This window comes from Ochlerotatus camptorhynchus, unplaced genomic scaffold (assembly GCF_037179485.1).
Source record: "Ochlerotatus camptorhynchus isolate MF236.1 unplaced genomic scaffold, CSIRO-AGI_Acam_v1.1 ptg000220l, whole genome shotgun sequence".
Taxonomy (NCBI): domain Eukaryota; kingdom Metazoa; phylum Arthropoda; class Insecta; order Diptera; family Culicidae; genus Ochlerotatus; species Ochlerotatus camptorhynchus.
In genome coordinates, this window is record NW_027040710.1 from 549,810 (window position 1) to 562,194 (window position 12,385).

The following is a 12,385-nucleotide window of genomic DNA, read 5'->3' on the forward strand; positions in this document are numbered from 1 at the left end:
ATATGGCGGCCCCGGACAAGGAATATGCATCTAAACCCATGCAATATGGGTATCTACGGAATGGGCTCTTGATTTCCAAAATGGCAGGGAATTTCAATTTTCCACTTCCACTCATCGAGCCCATTCCGTAGATACTCATATTACATCGCGGCGGATGTCAATTTTCCACTTCCCCTCATCAAGCCCATTCCGTAGATACACATATTGCATGGGCATGGATGAATATTCCCTGTCCGGGGCCGCCATGTTGATTTTTACTTTGACTGTAATACCAATCTATTGATTTTCTGCTTTGTGATTTTGCTACTCTCAAGATCAGCTAAGATAAAATCCGCCGTGATTTTCTGTTTGTGATGTTGCTGATCTCAAGATCAGCAGTGATTTTCGACCATTCCTGATTTTGGATTTTCTTGATTTTTTCCATCACTGATTGCCATGTATACCGGATATTCTAGGTTCTTCAAATCGTCCTGGAGTTCAGTTGATTTGTTCTACTATATAAATCAAGACTCCAATAATGTCTGTATTATCGAAATATGTCCAAACAGATTCAAAGTGTCAAAGTGCATCTGTTTGGACATATTTCGATACTACAGAATTTATCTCAGTCATGGTTGATCTAGTAGAATAAATCATCTGAACTCCAGAACGATTTGGAGAACTTAAAACATATGGTATACATAGCAATAGTTCATGCATGATCCACATAGACACTATTTTGATACTAAAGACATTGTCCCAATCTCGGTTGATGTAGTAGATAAAATTATCTGAACTCCAGGACGATTTGAAAAACCTTGAACATCTGGATTACTCGGAAATAGATCATGCATGATCCAGATGGACTCTTTGAATCTGATTGGATATTTTCCGATACTACAGACATTATTGCAGTCTTGGTTGATCTAGTAGAACAAATCAACTGATGTTCTGGACGATTTGGAAAACCTATAATTTTCGGTATACATAGTAATAAGTCGTGCATGATCCACAAAGTCACATAGGGTAATTTACGTATACTCGGCAACCTAAGCAGCGACCTTCTTTCTATAGCCTTTTTCTCTATGGAACGCACACATATGCAGTATTGGTTTGTTTACAATCTTTTGCTCCCAGCTGCTCTAACAATTTCAGTTGAAAGAATTGTCAAAAACTGTTTTGAAACGCTTTTACAAAGCTCCAATCTTCTCTAGTGAGAGCGAGTATTGTCGGCAACCAGTTTTTCTTCGGCAACCGTTCCATTTGAACTGCATGTAAATCTGCTGTTCTATTATCGGCAACTCTAAATCAGCTACAATTTGTAGTGCGTGTGTTTCATTTCAATTAATTATGAAAATGCATTATTTTTTTTAACCCGACTGGAAATGCTCTCGCAACGTGGGGCTTTAGGTAGTGATGAAAACGTCGCTAGAACTATTCCACAGCCGCAGTCAGTTTATGAGCAAAAAGAGGGACGCACATTTTTGCCTGTAGACTTGAAGACATACTTCAAGTCTCCGCGTACATCGTACGGGTTAGGCAAAAATGTGCGTCTATCTTTAAAAACTGTCGCATTAATGGCCCTTCGCTCATTTTCAACTTCTATTCAATTTTCATACTGCCGTACTCTAACGGAACTATCCACCTACCCTCTTCTAAAGATCATTCTCTAGCTAATAAATCATCACACTAAAGCTTCATGTTAGCATTTCCAACCAACTCTGAAAACGTAAAATGTTACTTGGGATATTTTCCTCCCATGGTTGATCGGTTCAATCAAATAAATAAAATAACTGATGTACTTACGGTATGTACCTGAAAGTTACGTTCAATCATCCATCAGAACGACTAAAGGATTATTTTTGTTGAAAAATTTCAATCTAATCTAGCCATATTTTTTGGGTCTGCAATGATTAGAAACCAAGTGTGCAATAATAGAATTTCAATGCAACAATTGGGCTCTAAAACACATTTCAAAGATTTATTAAAGGGAAAGTTATAACGAATATAAATTGCAAATAAGCTCTGGAAATGTTTTATCAACCGCAATAGAATATTTCTTGATGAATTCGTGTTCTAGCTCGTAAATTCGCTTAATATCATCGACGGGGATCGACGGAAATGATTCTGATTATGTTTTGCAAAATTCTTGTTAGTCAATATGAGACCTTATTGTCAAAATTTGGAAGAAGCTGCTTGCACTTTGCAGTCAATTGTAAGACTGCGCAAAACATGCCGATAGCCTAGTCAGTAAAGGTCATTATATTTCAACTGTAAATTTACACCATCCCTCAACTTAGTGTTCAATTTGCACAAGTTCAAATATATGCTACGCCCACGTAAATCCATCCTGAAAATGTCCTCGAGTGAACCGGAAATTGAAGCCTCCTTCTCAAGTTAGGTTTAATTGGATTCTAAAACCACAACGAGAAAACAACCCATTCGTTGATGATTAAAACTAAATTCGTGAGCGGAATGGAGTTAATGCATATGCGGAATCATCAAGCCAATCACCATGCAATTGCATCAATTTTTAGAATAATTTATATAAGTGCTATCAATCATGGGAAAAGTTACCTAATAACTGCGCTTCCAGCGTAAAAACCAAACGGCGTCACGTGTCTGCTGACTTCTGGATGTGTCCAATTACTAGGTTCGTTATTTATTTTCACGCTTCCCAGTGCGGTGAGCAGCCATCAGGTATGTTATCTCTTCACAACACTCTCTGCAATCGAATAATCACCACCAAGCCATTACCGAATCAATCACCGGAACACCACATAAATCTCACACACCCTGCAATCAACAGCAGCAACAACTCAGCATCCTCAGGAGTGGTGCTAATACCAGTGTAAACTTTTTTTTATCGCCGTGTTAATTCAATTTACACCACCCGCACGACAATTTAAATCATGGCTTTTCTTGGCTTCCCAACTCTTCTGCCTATGTGCCTGTAACTAGTGCCTAGCTTTGATATAAGAGACTCCAAACAACTAGAAAGCACTTTGGTATTCCACTATCCGCTATCGGCTTCCTGCCAGCTTTTTCACCAAAGGGAAAAGTTCTTCCACAACAATTTTCCTCTACTCAGCATCCACTGGAACTACCCCGCACCGAGCCACGCTTTCCTCGGACTAACTACTGCTGCTGCCTCTGCTGCTGGTCCCCGGCTTTGACACTAATAAATGAAGTCCTACAATTTATTCCAACGGCAGCGCAGTCTTCCGAGGGGCTTCTCTAAGGCGACGACGACGACGACGACGACACTGTGGAGTCTGCCTTCGGGGCCAATTCTACTGGATGCACACTCCCTGCCTCAAGTTCATTATGTTGCATTGAATTATCCTGTTTTCTTCTTCTGAGCGCACTTCGGAGCTCTTTTGTTTTCCAATAAATTTCACCTTTTGATTGCACTTTGGTGTCTTCTTCAACCTGAGACTGCAACCGAGGTTAGTTGCAAGCGAAATCTAATTAGCAAACTTTTCTCATCTCAAGGACCGCGCTTTTCGGTCGCATCAACTTCCATCTGTTCCCGTGCAGTCAGAAGCAGGCCACTTTCGAAAATTTGCTAATTTCCCCCCACTCTAAATTGAAGCACTTTTCCACCTCTAGGATGCCACTAACTACCAAATCCGATTGGGCACCATCAGTGAACCAGAGATCCACTTCCACTGCTAGGTTAATATTCCATTTTCCAGGCCGATGAGTTCAAGACACCACCGTTTCGATTAGCTTGGTAGGCTAGGTAGGTATAGATAGGTAAGTCGCTTCTAACTCCTAGGCTCGGTTAGAAACTGATTCCTCTTCAAGCGAAGGACATCACCAGCAACGTTTGCTTGGGCACAGCATCCGCGAAGGTTTTTGCCACGCGCTCCCGCTGTTTGTTTATCTTAGACTGGCGTCCGTTCGGTCGTTGCGTGAGGACTCGAACCATTCACGACCAATTCGTTAAGGATCAAAATTAAATCCGTGAGAGTGAGACACACACATTAAAAGTAAAACCCATCGGAGAACATCCCACCAGCGCACGGAGGGGTATTTCTTCACTCTAGCTGGCCAAAAGTCGATGTTTCGAAATAAACCAAAATTAATTCTAAACTGGTGCATTTAATATTCAATGGGAGAACAATGCTCTAAAGTACTTTTTACTTCTTACTCAAAGCTCACAACGTTGTGGTAGGGTTAATTACCCCATTTCCGGCCTATTAAGCACAACCCGCACTTAATCTTCCTTAATCTAGCGCAGTTTAGCACCAAACGGAATGTGATTATTACTGATTACTGATTCCAAATTTATTTACCTTTCCGTACGTATCGTAAGATTTGATAAAGAGAAACCAATCGTTGAGATATTATCGAAATTTTCGTTTATTTTTCAATTTTCAGGAGTGTATTTCTTTCAGCGTAGTTTTTTTTATAGTATGCAAAGCTCTCAACTCTTGCTATTCTCCCACAGGTGTCGAACAAGCCGTGGTTCAAAGAATTGGACATGAGCCGTGACTTTATACGTGTCATATCGAGGCTCATGTCCAATCACTGCTCGTTAGACTCGCATTTCTTTCGAATCGGGCTCGCAGGCAGCAATTTGTGCACTTGTGGTAGTGGTTATCACGAGATCCACCACGTGCTTTGGTCATGCACCCTACATTGTGTTGCTAGATCCGAGTTATCTGCATCCCTCAGGGCTCGAGGAAAACAACCTTGGCGAGCCGAGATCTCGATTCTTTTAATTTAATTTATGTGCTTTTAAAACGGATCGATCTGAGGATTTAGTAGTTAGTGTAATCTTGTGTTCTCTCAAGTTGCTAGGTCCCCATCGGTGTACCCCCATGTTCCTCTTTTTCTCCAGTATGTCGCTTAGTTCTAGATCAAGAGCCCATTGCTCGAAAAAACATTGTGTTCTCAATCCCTAACTTGCCATCCGTTTGTAACAATTTGTTTCCCCTAACCTCGAGATAGCCGCCCCCGCTTTACTAACGTTAGTTTTAAGTAATTTTGTAACTTCCTCTTCTTATTTTCATTTCAAGCTTATTGCTTAGTGCATATTAGCTTATTGCGTGCTCTCAACTTACTGTTCTAAATGCACTTCCACAGTTATTAATTGAGAGCTTTCGATGCCAATACCAATGCATGAATTTGTATATTGTGTGACAAGCAAAATGATACTCTATGTCCAGAGAAGCCGAGAAAACTTCCAACCCGAAATATTCCCTCGACCGGACCGGGAATCGAAGCCGCCGCCTCTGGCTTGGTAATACCATAGAGGTAACTCTAAGACCACTGGGTCCCGAAGAAAATCATTATTATTTTTGGCTCACTCAGTACCAGAGCAACGGTCCCAAGCAGTCCCAAGCTATTTCACTCACCCCTGCATGTTCTGCATGAATCCACACACCCCTGATGTTATCTGTCAAACTTTCATAGCGAATCAAAACAAACATAGTGTAGTAATAGAATTTCAACTAGAATAGGGTACGTTAATCGTTTGCTTGGGACCAATAGGCTACTAAAGTGGTGAGCCAATTTAAAATCGTTAGTTTCGTATTGATTGTTGGTAATACCGTGCCTTTACTGACTAAGCTACGAGGCCCCACTGACCCAAACGATGAATACGGCTCCGCAAAACTACGGCAAATGAGCCTGGAAAAATAAACGCATTATAAAAAAAAGCTCTCAACACTTCGTCTTTTGACGACAACTAAATCCGGAAAATACTTTTCGAAGAACAAATTTTTGAAAAAAAAAACTTCTTCAAAAAGAAACTCTTCCTCTCAAACCGTGACCCCGCCCCTGTTTGACCGGAAATCATTATAAATCTATAATACAAGAGTGTTTTTGACAATTTGGGTTGGTTAAACACTTTTGGCCAGCTAGCATAAGAATATACCCCACGGTGCAGCGCCAGGAGAGCGAATGAGTGTACATTTCCCGGGATGAGATTTTCCCATTTTCCACCATACCTTGCACGCTGTGTGTCGTCGTCGTTGTCAGTGAGGAGAGAACCGGTTTTTTTGGAATCTCAGAGAAACGCTGCCAGTGTATGGGTGCTAACATGTGGGGGCAAGAAGGATGTCCTCCGCCGGAGTGATAAAACGCGCGCGAGAGAAAATAGACAAAGATCCTGTGTAACGGTTCATTCCCCCCCCCCCCTCCCCATCCCCAACGACGACAACCGTTCGAAAGCACATGCGGTGACTACACATATCAGTCAACCGCGAAGATGAATGAAAGTGATAACAGTGTCGGTGGGTGGAGCATTTGCGACTGTTATCGAATGATACGTAAGCACTATTTGATCCCCAGAACGATCACAAAATCAAACAACCCCCTTTGAGAGACATATTTTGACACTCTATTGATTTACTCACAAGGAATTAGATTGGTTTTACGAACAATTATTCAAAATGATGATTTCTCGTGAATCAAAATTCCCTTAAGCCAGACCAGAAGTGATTAGGTAGTGGAGTCAAATTAATACCAACAATCAATACAAAACTAACGATTTTAAATTGGCTCACTACTTGACTAGCCTATTGGTCCCAAGCAAATCGATTAACGTAGCCCATTCTTGTCAAAATTCTAGTACCACACAATGTTTGTTTTGATTCGCTATGAAAGTTTGACAGATAAAATGAGGGGTTATTGGATATTCCTATGTTTCGAGGGGTGAATCGATAAGCTTGGGACCGAAGATAGTACCAGAGCTAAGCCAAAAAGTTGAGCTCGTTTCTTCGGGACCTTCTGGTCTTAGAGTTACCTCTATGTTAATACCTAGGGAACCCAAGCAACAATTTTTAATGCTTTATTATAGAGATTTTTAGCAGAAACGCTTTCGTTTTGATTTTGTTCAGCTGCATACTGAATAATAACAGCACAATTTGTTTATCACAACTTCTGTAAAACTCTTGTTTACACGAGGGGGACGACTCTATCTACGCTGCAGGAAAGATTGTGTTGTGCTGTGGCTAGCTGCTCGCACGATGAGTAGATAGAAAGAAGATTGATGACGATTCTGAAGATTTCCTGTAAAAAAATGAGGCGCGATGCAAGTATATGCGAGAAATGCAAGAAGATTTTCCGAAGATTGATTCGATAGTGTGAGTTTTTTTGAGCATCTAAAATTGAGATTTAGATGTGTCGCCCCCCTCGTGTTTACACTGGTTAGGAGAATCTGTTCAACTACAGCATCGTATGTATACGGTATATGAGTAGAAGCATCTTTCATAAAACCTTTAGAGATACATAAAGCTTGTACTCGAAAAAAAATGCATCATTTTTATCCGTGTGTAACTAGTTTGAAGTGAGTTGTTTACATGTACAAAATTTCATAACAATCGGTTAAGATGTCATCGAAACAAGAAGAAAATCGTCGGATAATTTTGCGCGCCATCATGGAAAATCCGACTGCAACCATGAGATGGATCGGAAGACAACTGGTAATCACCCATACAATTGTGTCTCGGGTGGTAAAATCGTTCAAGCAGTCCCAGACGACCGAGCGGCGGGCTGGAAGTGGAAAAAAATCGAAGACAGCTGACCCTGTGAAGGCCCGGAAGGTGTTGGATTATTTCAAGCGTAATCCGAACCTTTCGATTCGCGACGCGGTTCTGAAGGCAAAGTGTTCCGCCTGTTTCGTTCAGCAAACCATGAAACGAGCTGGGTTTCGTTTATTCAAGGCCCGGAAGGCACCGAACCGGCGTGATCAACAAAATCCCGCGCAAGGAAGCTGTATCGAGAGTGGTTAACGAAACCGATGTGTGTGGTTATGGATGACGAAACCTACATCAAGGCAGACGCAAAGCAGCTACCGGGGCTGGAGTTCTACGTTGCCAAATCACGGTTTGGTGTTCCGGAAGACATAAGGAAGAAGAAAGTGGACAAATTCGCCAAAAAATACTTGCTATGGCAGGCCATATGCCAATGCGGTAAACTGAGTAAACCGTACATCACAATGGGTACCATCAACAGCGAAATTTACCGCACCGAGTGCCTCCAGAAGCGTCTGTTGCCCTTCGCCATGCGAACACTTTTGTCTGGTGCATTTTTTTTTTCGAGTTCAGGCCTTATTTAAACTCAACCTTTATTGTTTTGGTGAAAGCTCTTATATCACGTTTGTTGACAGTTCCTAACAGCTGCTTCGAAATTTCGTAGAGAATAAACCTAAAAGTCATGTGTTACACTCTTTCATGACTCCCAAATAATCATTATACAGCAAGCGGTGAAAAGCGTATATTACACTTTTTAATCACTCCCTAATAACCATTGCACAGCGGTCCAGGATTGGAACTTAGCTCCAGGAGGAAACCTTCAAAAAGGCCATCATGGCACCTCTTGACGACCGGGCGCACGGTCGCGGTGACATGGTGTGTGCGATTCTCAGCGCACTAAAACCTCCTTGGACGCCTTGCCCTTTTCATTCCGGATCCACTTGTCGTATTACTTCGGAGGGAGCTGTGCATTACGCAACTCACTTTACCTCAGCTAACTGGTGCTTCCACTTCGCTGATCGTCTGTCCAATTTGTGAGCCATTTAGCTCCCAGCGTCGCGTTCTATTCTACACTACCCCCAGCAGTGGATTCAGCCTACTCCCACGGAGAGTTCCCCCGGCTTCGGCTTTCACTTTGCACTTGTGTGAGCACATTACTACTTTCTAGCGCTGACATGATCTGCGTTACTGCTCTGCTGACGGCGATAAAGGTGCCCTCCTCCCGACACATTTCTTCGACGACATTCTCCGCGCTAAAGGCGAGCATCTCCTCTCGCACAGCATCAAATCTAGGACATTCGAAGACCACGTGCTCTGGTGATTCTTCCATATTCCCACACTCCGGTTAGAAGGGTGACGTTGTGTGTCCGAACCGATGCAGGTACTTCCCGAAGCAGCAATGACCAGACAGGAACTGCGTCAAGTGAAAGTTGACTTCTCCATGCTTCCTGTTCACCCAGATCGAAAGAATCGGTATCGTTCTCACCATTTTTCGTACTCCTCTGGTTTCTCTCCTCATATAGCACTCGTAGCTCTCCGCTGAAGTGGTTTCGGATACACCAGGAGGAAATAAACCGAGAAAAATAGCGATTTAAGGTTCTACAAAGGGTAAGTAATTTTGTGTTCTTCTTCTTTTTTAAATATCATAAAATCATCATCATTAGTTTACACATACATTCATATATTATGAATACGAAAATTTAAAACATGTATTTCGTGGGTAAAACACGAAAATTTCCTGGGGAAAACACATTCACTGTATTTACTTACTTGTGTTCTTCGAAGTATAGCACAATTAAACGCAATCGAATACACGAAACTCAAAACAACTGCTTCACAAAACTCTTGGTGAACAAAATTCATCACAAAGAAAACCATTTCTACTTTACTGCTTTGCTAGCAATCGTGAAAGTATCATTGAAACAGCGGTGCCAGATGTATTGCCTCTATCAATGAATTTAAGTTTATTAAAACAATAAATTGCGAAGTCTGCCTCATTAACATAGATGAGTGGATGTATTTAATGGTGGATAAATATCAAAAACTGATTAAATAAAACATAAATGACAATTTTAGACATTTTACCGGCCAATTAAAAAAGTCAGAGAAGATTGAATTCAACACTAACAGAGTTGATGGCAGCAGTGCACGTAGCCTGGGTATACACTTTCCCGCTCAGGGGTGTAAACAAACTTGCATACAGCGCAGTCTGGCAGTGCTTATGTTTTGTCTGCTACATTCTTACATGTAGAAATACATGTTTTAAATTTTCGTATTCATAATATATGAATGTATGTGTAAACTAATGATGATGATTTTATGATATTTAAAAAAGAAGAAGAACACAAAATTACTTACCCTTTGTAGAACCTTAAGGAAAAACGAAATTGAACTTTATTGAAACGTGTTTTTACTTTTGTTTACTCTGAGCGAATGAAGTAGTAGAAAAACGCACAGGGGCGTACCAAAGGTAGGGGCAACTAGTACACTGTGGTTACACTCTTAACACCCCTGCTTAACCACGGTAGTCTCCAGTCCCAGCCTGGTGCGGAGTCCTCTGAAGGCGGTGACCGAAAGACCCTTTGTCATGATGTCTGCTTCTTGCTCTGAAGAACGCACGAACTTGATGATGATGACACCCTGCTGCACAAGATCACGTAGGAAATGAAATTTGGTGTCCACGTGCTTGAGTCGACCATAGTCCTTCGAATCCTCAGCAATGCGAATGGTGGACTGATTGTCCTCAAAAACTGGAATGGGACCCTCGATTGAACATCCAAGATCTCCAAGCATCCTCTTCATCCAAACGACCTGACACGTGGCCGTACACAACGCTGCCAGTTCTGCTTCGGTGGACGATAAGGCGACCGTTTGCTGCTTGCGTGTAAGCCAGCTCACGGTGCATCCGTATACCTTGCAAACACATCCCGTTACAGATCGCCGGTCCAGGTTGTTGTTGGCCCAATCTGCATCGGAGAAAACTTCCAATAACTGCACGTTTGGCTGCTTCCGATAAACCAATCCAACATCCAGTGTGCCTTGGACGTACCGCAACATCTGCTTCAAATAGGTCCAGTGTTCATCGTTGGGACACGACTGGAATTGGCTGAAATAGTTGATGGCAGCCGACAGATCCGGTCGAGTAGTGAGTGAAGCGTACATCAGACAGCCAACCAACTCCCGGTACGGCTTGTCTGTTCGCTGACTCTCGTCTCCCTTAGTCAACTTCAAGCGATGCTCGATCGGCGTCGACCTCGGCTTGGATTCGCTCATCCCAAAACGCTTGAGCAAACCCTCCAAATAGTCCCGTTGACTGATCTTCAGTACACCAGCTGCACGGTCCCTGTCGATCCTCATGCCTAAGAACTGCTTGACCTCACCAGCATCCGTCATCTCGAACTGTTCGGACAATTTCCGCTTGACCAACTGCAGAAGCTTCAGCGACGGACTCACGATCAAGATGTCGTCGACATACAGCACTAGAATGACTTGCTCCTTCCCAGATCCGAAAGTGTAAAGGCATTGATCGTTGGCACTGCGAACGAAACCCAACTGCTCGACGAAACGATGAAACTTCTCATTCCATGCCCGCGACGCTTGTTTCAGGCCGTACAGTGCCCGGTTCAGCCGACAAACGAGTCCACTCCCCTGCTCAAACCCGTCCGGTTGAGCCATAAAGATTTCCTCCTTCAGCTCGCCGTTCAAAAACGCGGTCTTTACATCCATCTGATGGATATGCATTCCGCTTTGGTTCGCCAACGCCAGAACTGTTCGCAAAGTGTCCATCTTCGCCACAGGAGAGTAGGTCTCCCCATAATCAAAACCTCGCTTCTGGCTGAAACCTCTAGCGACCAGTCTTGCTTTGTACTTCGGGCAGCCGCCAGATTCGCCGTGCTTTACACGGAATACCCACTTGCATGAGATCACCGAACGTCCTTCCGGTTTCTCAACAAGCGTCCAGGTGTTGTTCCGCTTCAGCGAGTTCAGCTCATCTTCTATCGCAGCTTTCCAATCCTTCCAGTCATCGCGTTTTCGCAGCTCAGCGATGGTCCCTGGAATCTCATCAACGTAGTTTACCGCACTCAACGCAAAACTTGCGTATCCCATCTCAAAATCCTGATGCCACGCAGGAGCATTCCGCTTCCGCTTGGGTCTACGTAGTTCGCCACGCAGTTCGCCCTCAGCTTCCTCTGGCTCAGACTCGGTATCCTGTTCCTCAGACTCCTCTTCGTCGAAACTTTCGAATTCCCCGTCGGATGTTTCCCTTTCCGGGTCCACGGGTTGGACACTGACTCCGTCCTCTTGATCATCGTCTGCTGAAACACGGATAAACTCGTCTCCGTTGGAACACTTCCTCTCCACGAACACATTCTCCATCAGGTTGTCCTCAACAAAGTCCACATCGCGCGCTACTACAATCTGCTTCTTCACGGGATTCCAAACCCGGTACCAGTTCTGGCTGTATCCCAGAAAAATGCCTTTCCAGGCTTTCGCATCAAGCTTACGCCGGAGCTCATCCGGAACATGAACGAAAACCTTGCTACCGAAAACTCTTACCTTCGATACATCCGGCTTCCGGGACTCCCATCGCTCGAACGCTGTTTGCTTCGTGTTCAGCGCACTGGTGGGGCTTCTGTTAGTCAGGTAGGCCGCTGTCAGCACAGCTTGCCCCCAGAACCTCTTTTCGACACCTGAATCCTCCAGCATTGCCCGAGCCTTCTCGACGAGGGTCCGGTTCAACCGCTCGCTCACGCCGTTCTGCTGTGGCGTGTACGGAACGGTCCACTCGACTTGGATTCCTTTGCTTCGGCAAAACTTCTGGAATCGCTTGTTCTTATATTCTCCGCCATTGTCACACCTTAGACGAGAAATCTTCTGGCCAAACTTCGCGGAGACCAGGGCCTCATACTCTTCGAAAT